Below are 12,130 nucleotides of genomic sequence, written 5' to 3' on the forward strand. Positions count from 1 at the left end.
GCTCGATATGGTTCAAATCTGGGGTACGATCCACCCAAGGAAGATGACTCGAATTCCAATGGAACAATGAATCTTCCTCCACGATGCTAATTTTCAACTTAAACGAGCTCTGCACTACATTGGATACCGAAAACTGTGTGTCTGTTCGTAGGCAAAGGTCTCCGAAATGATGTCATCGCACGATAACCAGTAGCGATGAGTCGACCTCGAACAGTTCTTGTTAAAAGGCTCCTGTATGCCCATCACTCTCTTTTTGGAATTGTATTGTATGCAATTGGTTTCCTTCTGACCAACCTTTATTATGCTAGATTTTCCCTAGCAAATGGTATAGGGGGTCCATTTCAAGGTGTCAATCACATACCTTTAAAACCTTGTTATTTAAAGTGTTGAAAACAATGAGGATGAAAACCTCTGTTTTGCTGTTTACGGGTACAGAAGCTGCATGTGCAGATACAAACTTACCGAGTAGATATCTATTGATTAAACTTAGGTGATACTTAAATAATGTTTAAGTAGTTCTATTTTACCAAATTATTTCACCAAAAAATTAAAAGTGTTTTTTTAATTTCAATTTCAATTTGGTGTTGCAATACTTTTTCCATGTGTATATATACGTTCGTGTTTGTTTTTGTTGTTACGTTGTTTTCCTCTTAGAGTTGATCTTTTGACATGGTTTTAGTTTGTAACCAAAATTTGTGTTTTCTCTATCGATTTGTGACTTTAGAACAGCGATATACCATACTGTTGCCTTTATTTATAGCTTCAGATTATTGTCAGATTGGTAGTCAGGGCGCATTTGTTTTGGAAAGTTTGACAGTACGGCCAAACAATCCTATATAAACAGTTTGTGAAAAGTTACACCATAAACTTTCAGAGGTTTAAGACTTATACACAACTTATAAACTCACATATTGTTATAATTTTACATTTGAAAATCAAAAAGTGAAATTTGTCGACAAGGATATTTGTCAATAATATAAGGAAGCGTCAGTGCAGTCTGACTTAATGATGTGTTAAAGAGAACCAAATAAATTTACGAAATTGTTGCACTAAAATTTTCATCAAATCTCATTAAATAACATCTTATTTAAATAAACTCATCTTAGATACCAGGACTAAATTTTGTATATACGCCAGACGCGCGTTTCGTCTACAAAGGACTCATCAGTGACACTCGAATCCAAAATGTTAAAAAAGGCAAACAAAGTTAAAAGTTGAAGAGCATTGAGATCCAAAATTCCTAAACGTGTTGCCAAATGCAGCTAAGGTAATCTATGCCTGAGGTAGAAAAGCCTTATTATTTCAAAAAATTCAAACTCACCTATTAGTACGGTGACCGAGTAAGGAAAAGTCGCTTATTTAAGGAGTTTAATAGTCATTCGCACTATACGGCTATAAATCGCAGTATTAGTAGTTCAAATGTTAAACTTTACATTTTGACTTGTCGTCAAAAAATCGTACGGTGCAGTTTTTGTAAAATTTACTTTGAAGTACGTTAGTTGACTTCAAAGAAAAATCGACTTTGAATTTTTTTTAGGTCCTCATTCTAAAAGAACATTCGTGATATGCTTTCTGTGATTATATACATTGTTGTTACACATTTATTTAACAATTTCAAAACAAGTTTAGCAAAATTATTCTGTTATTGAAGAGTTTTTGTAAAAGTTTAACACTACGAATATTTTGTATTTAATAGAGTACGTTTCAATTCCATTTTGTAATTTGTATTCACGCAAAACAAAAAATAATCAGAATTTATATGATATTTCATACCCTTATTTAACAACAATATCAAATTCGTTTATTTCAGAAGCATTATTTTGAGTTGTGCATTGAAACAAAGTATACACTGAAAATTCAAAGATACAGGTTTTCCTCCGGAAATTCAACTTCTACCGGACCGATACTGTTACTTAAATCTATAAATGATATTTCGTATCAAGTGCACCGCACACAACGATGTTTCATTGCTAAAATTTGTGCAATTCGATTTATTTTATTTGTTCATATTCCCGTTTCGTGTTGGTTATTGTGTTTTTTAGAGGGTTTTTTTTGAAAATATTACTTATTTTCGTTGCTGTCATAAATGTTTTTGATTTGATTTCTTTTATATTTATTTCGAAAATTAAGAACCAAATCAGGATTTGGACCTGCAATTATCTGAAAAATGTCAGAATTAGGAAGTCCTTTACGATTAGGTCCTAGTAGTTCAAAAAGTTCACGAGTGTGTTTTAATTTTGAAAAGTGTATCGTTTGCCAGAGAAGCAGCAATGAATCAGTCACTTTATTTACTGTTAAGAGTAAATGTAGCTTTTTTAGTTCACTTGAAAGACGTAATGATGAAATCTGCCAGCTATTTGTTGAAGAGTATGGGTCATTTGCTGAAATCCCTATGGACTCTTTGAATATGGTGTACCACAGAAGTTGCTATAAATCATATACAAGTAAACACAACGTTTCTGTATCTGTTGGAAATAAGTCTAACGAGACGTTGGACGAGGAAACAAAAGATAGACTCCCTTATGCACGTACTCGTTCACAATCAATTCTAATCGATTGGAACGCATGCATTATTTGTAAGAACAAAAGTTACAAAAAAGATAAGAAACTCATCAAAATTGGGTTAGATGACAGAGTAGGTCGTATACTGAGTGCTGCCCACCACTACTCTGATTTTCATTTGATTAGTAAAATCAGTCAGGTAGACTTTAAAGAAAAGGCGTTTTACCACAACCAGTGTATTACTAAATATTTAGTAGGGTTAAAAGAGGTTGATGAGGAACCATGTGCAGAAAACATTTCTGACTACCAAACTGCTTTTTCAAACCTCATTTCACAAATTAGGAAAGATTTAATGGAGAACAAGAAAGCTTTTCTATTATCATCATTATTGGAAATGTTCTTCTCTTATTTTCCGGAAAATGTGGTAAACAATTTACAACTCGCAGACTTCAACGCTGGTTGGAAAATCATTGTGGTAGTTCTGTCGTCATTCAAACACAACAAGGTCAGGGCATGTCAAAAATTATGTTTAGCAGCTCGATCACAATTGGAGACGCTGTTAAAACAGCTGCTAATCTTAAAGTTGAATTAAAATGGTCTCAAGAACAAAATTCTGTGAGTGAACAAAAAGAGCCAACAGAAGAGCAACTTATTCATTCCGTTGCCAAAATCATTCGTAGTGAAATTAAAAATATTGAACTTTCAATTGAGCAGTATCCTACTTCAATTGAGGCCTCTCTTGCTCATTCAAACGTGTCAATGCCTCGTTCTGTAGTGAAGCTTCTCTACTGGCTTGTTGATGAAAAGGGTTTTAAAAATAGGGTTAATCCGTCTGATATACAGACAGCTTGAAAAAATGTTTGGCATTAATAGAATGCATTGTTACTATTAATAGGAATACGTTTACACCTTTTCATCTTGGATTAGCTGTACAAGTATATCACGAGTTTGGCTCAAAGCGTCTAGTTGAAATTCTTAACGCTCTCGGATTTTGTGCCACTTACACTGAACTGTGCAGATATCTTACAAGTGTGGCAAACCACGACATTAGTCAAATCAATGGTGACCGCTACATTCCTGGAGGCATTCGTTCTATTTTGCAGGGAGGTGGTCTGATTCAGGAGGGCTCAGATAACATCGACATAAACACAGAAACTATAGATGGTAACAACACTTTCCATTCTTTAGCTAGAGCCGTGTTTCAAACAAAGTCCTTTAATGACCCTCTTGAAAAGTTGACTCCCATCAAACGCTGTCAAGACAGATCTCTTTCTATGGATGACACTACAGCCTCTCTGACAAACACTTTACCCTTCTATAAACCAAAGGTTAGAGCAGAACCGCCTCGTCGTATAACCCCATTGGACCAAATTCAGACGTGTGTAAATGGCAAAGTTAATGCTGTCGATGATATTTGGGTGTTTTTAAGACTTCTGTCGAGAGATATTATAGACTTTCCAGTCCATAACGAAGAAACAGGACAAACAGTTTCTTTCTGGACAGGTTTTAATTGTTTGTTGTCTGAAAAAAGTACAGATGTTGCAGTTGTAACATATCCACCAATAATAGATGCTAAACCCACTGATATGTCTACAGTATTTACTGCTATGAAGAAGTGTCTTGATATGTCGAATGAAGCAGTCTAGGCACATGCCATTCAAATTTTTGATCAGCAACTCTATGCTATTACACAGCAGGTAAAATGGTCAAGACCAGATATTTTTGAATCTCATATTCTAAGACTAGGTGGTTTTCATACACTATCGTGTTTCATAACATCATTAGGGAAAATTTGGGCAGATGGAGGTCCTCGGGATTTGTTGGTTGATTCGGGTGTTTATGCTGGTAGTACAGCTGAACAAATGTTGACTGGGAAGCAATTTAACAGGGCTGTCAGGGGTTACACAATAGTATTTGAAGCTTTAAAACTATTGTTTTTTACTTCTTTTATACACTGGTATAGGACCGCGGATCACTGTGATAAAATTCCAGATGTTTTTTGGGCTGCTTTGTTGGAGTTTCACAAGAGTATTTCCAAAAATTCAAGCCAGACACAAGACCTAACGCATAATATGACAGAGCTGTTCGAAGCTCATATACAGCCTCTTATATATATGTATAAGCAATGGGGTGTGCTGCAACACCAACATTTAAGTACTGGTATATGTTTCTGGAAGCTGTAGAAATTATGCTGTCAAATGTAAGGGCAGAACGAGAGGGTAATTGGTCACTTCATTTGCGATCGTCATCTCAAATGTTACCTTATTTCTTTGTAACCAACCGTACCAATTACTCAAGGTGGATGCCAGTTTACATTCTCGATATGCTTCAGCTTCCTGCCAATATTCTATCAGCTTTTATAGATGGTGACTTTGCTATTAGACAGACTCCTGGACATTTCAACGGTATATGGACCGACATGGCAACAGAAAAGACCGTTATAAAAAACCCAAAGGGATCAGGTGGCATTGTAGGCATAACAAACCAAAAGTCTGTTCTTGTTAGATGGACACTTACCAGGCATTTTCTAGCATCCTTTAGTCGTGTAATGCAGAAAAGGGCTGGAATTGCTACAAATAATTCAAATTCACACGAGGAAACAAGACCAACAGCACTGAAGAGAGACGAAGAACATGGTATTGCCATTGTTAACCATCTGAATGAAACCATGACTGATCCCTTTGATGTTGAATCCCATCCTCCATGTCTAATAAATATATCTTCTGGCATGCATGCTACAAGAGATATTCAAGATTCTTTGCTCGCAGCTGTTGAGGTAGGCTTGAATATGTCTAGACATTTCATCACCAGTGCTATTTCTGTGGGTCAGTCGAGGAGTTTTTATAGTCCAATAGCAAAGTCAATACTAAAAACGTTTAAAAACATGACCTCAAAATCAAACCTTAAATGTAAATCGGGAGAAATAATTTCAGGTCACATAAATCCAGAACTTTTATTTAGACGGGCACTGATTTTGGCAAACTGTAGGGATGATGTTACAATAGAAAATGTGTTGTCGAACCCTGTAGGTCCCATTCCAGTTTCCCTTTTTTCATGATGACGGTACCATGAGAAAGTCATGTAAGTCTGATTTGGTGAAGCAATTCGAATCTGAAGTCGCTTGTGAACTTTCCCTCCCTTCCTTTGAACCATCACTCACAACTTATATCAGAGATGGCATGGCATTGGTTCAATGTTTTGATGTCAAGAAAAGTAAAACATTCGGTAATCTTGCAGCTGACTATTATAAACTAATGTCCCAATGCGTTTCTCTAGCACACACAGTTGCTGATGTTTTTGACCGCTACGACATAAACAAATCTATAGAGTCTGCTGAAAGGGAACGCCGCACAAAGACAGCTTCCACCAAAGTGTATCAGATCATTGAAGGGAGAAGTATTCCTGACTGGAAGAAGTTTCTTTCAGTAAAAGAAAACAAAAACAGGCTCTGATGAAATCATAAACTTTTAGTCAGTTTAATTGAAGTCTGGAGCTGGCATGTCAGTTAACTGCTAGTAGTCTGTTGTTATTTATGTATTATTGTCATTTTGTTTATTTTCTATGGTTACATCTTCTGACATCAGACTCAGACTTCCCTTGAACTGAATTATAATGTGCGTATTGTTATGCGTTTACTTTTCTACATTGGTTAGAGGTATAGGGGAGGGTTGAGAGCCAAAATATCAATAGAGGTAAAGGGAGGGGGGTTTGAGATCGCAAACATAACATGTTTAAATCTTCCGATTTTTTGGGCCTGTCCTAACCTAGGATTTCCTGGCCATTGTTAGTTTTGCGATTTTGGCATCCATGTACTAAAGACACATTCTTGTTTTCAATAAATTTGACGAATATATAATGAATATTGTCATGATGATCAAAGACCACGTCATACGACACTAAGATTAGTGAAGACGAAAAGTAAGCTAGTCACATTGACAAAAACTACATTAAAACAAATAATATATATATCTATACTATTAAACGAGAAGACCTCATTTTGGGTGTCGCTTCTCTTCTTTCCACCATTAATTAATCATCATGCCTCTGTGTTCTTTAGGTACAGTGCATAGTGCCATTTGTCATTCATTCATATGATTATTTAGATTAAGTTATTTTTGAAGAAAAACGAGAAAAAAAGCATCCGGATATTGTCCCGTCATTTGACGAAGTTTTAAGTCAGATTAGACTTCCGGTTTGCGTTTTTCTGTATACTTTGAACATACATATACAAAGAATAAAGTGTATTTTCAGAATACTATCTGATATCATTTTCAAATTTACTATCCACGGCAGTCACAGAGTTTATTAAATAGAGAGGGTCTGTATACTATATCAATGACCACTCATGATGGATCGATTAGTAAACTTAGAATTGAAAGTAAATACACTATATTTATATAGTAATGAATGTTCATAATATACATATAAGCGCTAAAAATATTCATGTGAACTTTTGATACCTTTTCTGAAATTCTCCAGTCATTAAATCTTTTACAAAATTCATGGATTACAAACAATGTAAAGCAATTAAAACCAGAAAACTAGCAGCCGTATTTATGTAAAAAAAAAATGAACGAAAAACAAATATGTAACACATAAACAAACAACAACCACTGAATTACGGGCTCCTTACTTGAATGTTCATAACATACTAAATGTATGGTCATATTGAAATTGACAGAAAACCAAAAAATGGGAATATTGGAAATAAAGGAGGAGGGATAAAAAAAAAAAGAAGCATTTTCCTGTCCCCAATAACCTATGACTTATGATACTTTTGCTGAAATTCTCCAGTCATTCAATATTTTACAAAATTCCTCCAACAACACTTTACATACTTTAAACTACGCCCTGAATGCCCGCGATTTCGCGGGTGTGTTCTAGTATATAATGAATATAGAAAAAATCTAAGAATACAGATTTATTTGATATAGTAGCATGTTCTATTTTGCAATTCTATAGAATGATACGGTTATAAGTCTGCATGGACGACTGAAATAGATAATAAAAATAAGATGAATTTCGAAAAGACAACCCTAACGATCCCTTTACATAAGTCTAGAGGGGGAGGGGGTGTACTTCAATACTTAATTGATAGGGGTGCCGCTGTTTTGTCACCTTACCCAGTTTTACATTTAAAAAATATATACCTTTTCGTAAATTGCGTAGGAAAAAAAGTTATATCATATATATCTGATAGTGTTCTTAACTTTTCATTTATTCAAAGCTTAAAAAGGTGTAAATAGAAGTGCCCCCCTTCAACCCCAATCCCTTCCGGAAACATAACTACTGTTATGGAAATACACTGACTTTTGAAAACACCCTTTAATGCATGTGTCTGTATCAATTTATTTAAGATAATCAATATTAAGATTTCTTACAGCTAAATGTGTCTCGTCTTTATATTATTCTTCTTGTCGCTGATAAGTGAGACCCAACCCAGCATCAGATGCACAATCTGTATATATCAGCAATACCCAGTGTTTTGTTTTGTCTGTGGGTTTTTATACGACCGCAAAATTTGAAAAAAAATTCGTCGTATATTGCTAACACGTTAGCGTCGTCGTCTGCGTCGTCGTCGTCGTCCGAATACTTTTAGTTTTCGCACTCTAACTTTAGTAAAAGTGAATAGAAATCTTTGAAATTTTAACACAAGGTTTATGACCACAAAATGAAGGTTGGTATTGATTTTGGGAGTTTTGGTCCCAACATTTTATGAATTAGGGGCCAAATAGGGCCCAAATAAGCATTTTCTTGGTTTTCGCACTATAACTTTAGTTTAAGTTAATAGACATCTATAAAATTTTGACACAAGGTTTATGACCACAAAAGAAAGGTTGGGATTGATTTTGGGAGTTTTGGTTTCATCAGTTTAGGAATTAGGGGCCAAAAAAGGGCCCAAATGAGCATTATTCTTGTTTTTTGCACAATAACTTTAGTTTAAGTGAATAGAAATCAATGAAGTCCCAACAGTTTAGGAATAAGGGGCCAAAAAGGGACCCAAATAAGCATTTTTCTTGGTTTTCGCATCATAACGTTAGTATAAGTAAATAGAAATCTATGAAATTTAAACACAAGGTTTATGACCATAAAAGGAAGGTTGGTATTGATATTGGGAGTTTTGGTCCCAACAGAATAAGGGCCCCAAAGGGTCCAAAATTAAACTTTGTTTGATTTCATCAAAATTGAATAATTGGGGTTCTTTGATATGCCGAATCTAACTGTGTATGTAGATTCTTAACTTTTGGTCCCGTTTTCAAATTGGTCTACATTAAGGTCCAAATGGTCCAAAATTAAACTTAGTTTGATTTTGACAAAAAATGAATGGGTTGGGTTCTTTGATATGCTGAATCTAAAAATGTACTTAGATTCTTGATTATTGGCCCAGTTTTCAAGTTGGTCCAAATCGGGGTCCAAAATTAAACTTTGTTTGATTTCATCTAAAAATGAATAAATGGGGTTCTTTGATATGCCAAATCTAACTGTGTATGTAGATTCTTCATTTTTGGTCCTGTTTTCAAATTGGTCTACATTAAAATCCAAAGGGTCCAAAATTAAACTTAGTTTGATTTTAACAAAAATTGAAATCTTGGGGTTCTTTGATATGCTGAATCCAAACATGTAGTTAGATTTTTGATTATGGGCCCAGTATTCAAGTTGGTCCAAATCAGGATCTAAAATTATTATATTAAGTATTGTGCAATAGCAAGTCATTTCAATTGCACAGTATTGCACAATGTCAAGAAATATATAATTGCACAATATTGTGAAATAGCAATTTTTTTTTAATTAGAGTTATCTTTCTTTGTCCAGAATAGTAAGCAAGAAATATCTAATTGCACAATATTGTGCAATAGCAAGATTTTTTTTAATTGGAGTTATCTTTCTTTGTCCAGGATCAACTTAAATCTTTGTTATAAACAATATACAATGTATATTCACTTTTAACTACCAACTGATAAATTAAAATAATCTTTACCATTCAGTTTTTTTACATCTTAATATTTTATGATGTATTTAAATGAGTAGTTATTGTTGCAAACTCCATTAGAAATTTTAATTGAGATTAGTTTTGGAATAAGGGAAAGGGGGATGTGATTAAAAAAATTGGGTTCAATTTTTCTCATTGGAAATTTCATAAATAAAAAGAAAATTTCTGCAAACATTTTTTTGGGAGGATTAATATTCGACAGCATAGTGAATTGCTCTAAGAGAAAATAAAAATTTTAAGTTCATTAGAATACATTCATTCTGTGTCAGAAACCTATGCTGTGTCAACTATTTAATCACAATCCAAATTTAGAGCTGAATCCAGCTTGAATGTTGTGTCCATACTTGCCCCAACCGATCAGGGTTCAACCTCTGCGGTCGTATAAAGCTACGCCCTGCGGAGCATCTGGTTCAATATTGCTTTCCCCCTTAATATTTACCTTATAGTTCGTTTCTTTTTACAATTTACATCTTAAATTGCTTTCTGTTTCAATATATTTAAAATTAAATCTTGTAAATAGAAAACAAATCGCGGTTGCCATGGGCACATATATGTTGCTAGGGAGAAGCAACAGTGAATTTGGCAAAAATGTGCAATTAATTATGTAATATTTAAATAGTGTACAAGTGTAAAGTTCACTACATGCGAAACAGGTTCAATTTCAAATATAGATATATTAAAGCTGTATAATAATCATATTTGATGAGTTTAACTCCGCCATTTTAGTGGTTGCTAGGCAACAGAATAAACGAGCTAGACCCTAGTCCTTTGTTTATCAGATGTTGTTTCGATGGGTCTTTGCTTATTTTTGTCATAAATTGTAACTTATATAAATGTATAACATACAATAAAAACCAAATGAGCAAAACATTCAATTACATATTAACTTTAAAAAAGGTGAAATCAAGAACAAAAACAGAAATTAAATAGCAAATAATATACTATAATTTGAGGTTCACAGTCGCTTATTGCAAGTACAAGGTATTTAACCTGCCAATAAAAAATCCTACTGTCCTACTCGTAAAATCAGTAAGTGTACATCCAGGTAGATTTCAAACAGGAAATATTTCAGTCAGCAAGTGCAATCTGTTTCTTGAATAACCTTCATCTGATCCTCTTAAACGGTCGAACAAAAGTATTTGTTTCTAACGCTTAATTAAACGGAACTTTAAAATTATGATAACTGACATTAAGCCTTCAGTGTTCTGATTTTTGTAAAGAAAAAAAACGTCTGATTAACATAGGTTATATAATTTTGTTTCGCAAGACAATAATTCGAGCTTTTCTGGACCTGCATGCATGTACTATATTATTTGACCCATGGCTGGCGATGGGTTGTGATTGTACTCAAGATCCTCGGTTATTGACCAGGTTAAACTGTTTTGCAAAACGTTCGCCAACATGCTAGAAAACAAGTTAAAACATTACCAGATTTTTAATACTTTTATTATGTTCGAATTAAAAAGGCCAGAAAGGGCTTTTCACTTTGAATATTTAACTATTTATGCATAGATTATATATCTAAAATGTCTTACAGTTTTTTTATTATAATTCAGACAAAAGGTTGAAGCTAAGTGGTGGAGCAATTACATTTAGTCTGTGTCACTATTTTTCTACTGATTATTGTATTGAAATTTGAAACAAATAACACAGTATGTATGTGCCTGTCCCAAGTCAGGAGCCTTTAATTCATGATCAGTAGTTGTCGTTTGTTGATGTGTTAAATATTTGTTTTTCGTTAATGTGGTATAAGCTTTGCTCATTGTTGAAGGCCGGACTTGGACCTACAGTCGTTGATGTATGTGTCGTTTTGTCATTTATTGAGACTTGTTTCATTGGTAATCATACCACATCTTCTTTTTTTATATTTACATGAAGGTTTTCTATTTTATCTATTTCATGTATATAAAAGATTTAAAATATGGAAACGGTATCTTGTAACAGAAATAAAGGAGTAAATGCTATCAGAGCCATATTTGGCCCGGAATATTAAGTTCAATATTTCAGGATAAAACAAATTTACGAAAATACATGTAAGGTAGATAAATATATGTTGATTAATCTTTTTTCTCAACTTTTTATGTTATGTTGTGTACTATGGTTTATCTTTTGGTCTTTTCCTATGCGATTGTCATACAGGTGAAAGGTTTAGCTAGCTATAACACCAGGTTTAATCCGAAATTTCTATTTCGGAAAATGCATGTACCATGGCTTTTGTAATTCATTCGCTAGATGAGTTTGAGCTTTTGATTTTGACATTTGATCTCGTACTTTCGGTATTCAACAATCCTCGATCTTTTGGTTAATTTTTTTTATCTAGTGTTTTAATTTTGCCAAAACGTTGTCAGTTAATTTTCTACTTTTGAGATTGTATATCCTTCGCCGCGATATAACCTTGTGGTGAAGCGGCATAAAGCAATCGCCAATCATTTAATCAATTGAATATCCTCTTGGTATCTTGTGTCTCTATTTGATTAAGAATGTATCCTTCTTTCTACATATAATATTATTAATGCAAGATGATGATCGAATGATCAAACTTCAGTTTTGGTGGTATCAATGATAAATAGATATAGGAAGATGTGGTGTGAGTGCCAATGAGACAACTCTCCACCCAAATAACAATTTATAAAGGTA

The sequence above is a fragment of the Mytilus trossulus genome, chromosome 8 (genome assembly GCF_036588685.1).
Source record: "Mytilus trossulus isolate FHL-02 chromosome 8, PNRI_Mtr1.1.1.hap1, whole genome shotgun sequence".
NCBI lineage: Eukaryota > Metazoa > Mollusca > Bivalvia > Mytilida > Mytilidae > Mytilus > Mytilus trossulus.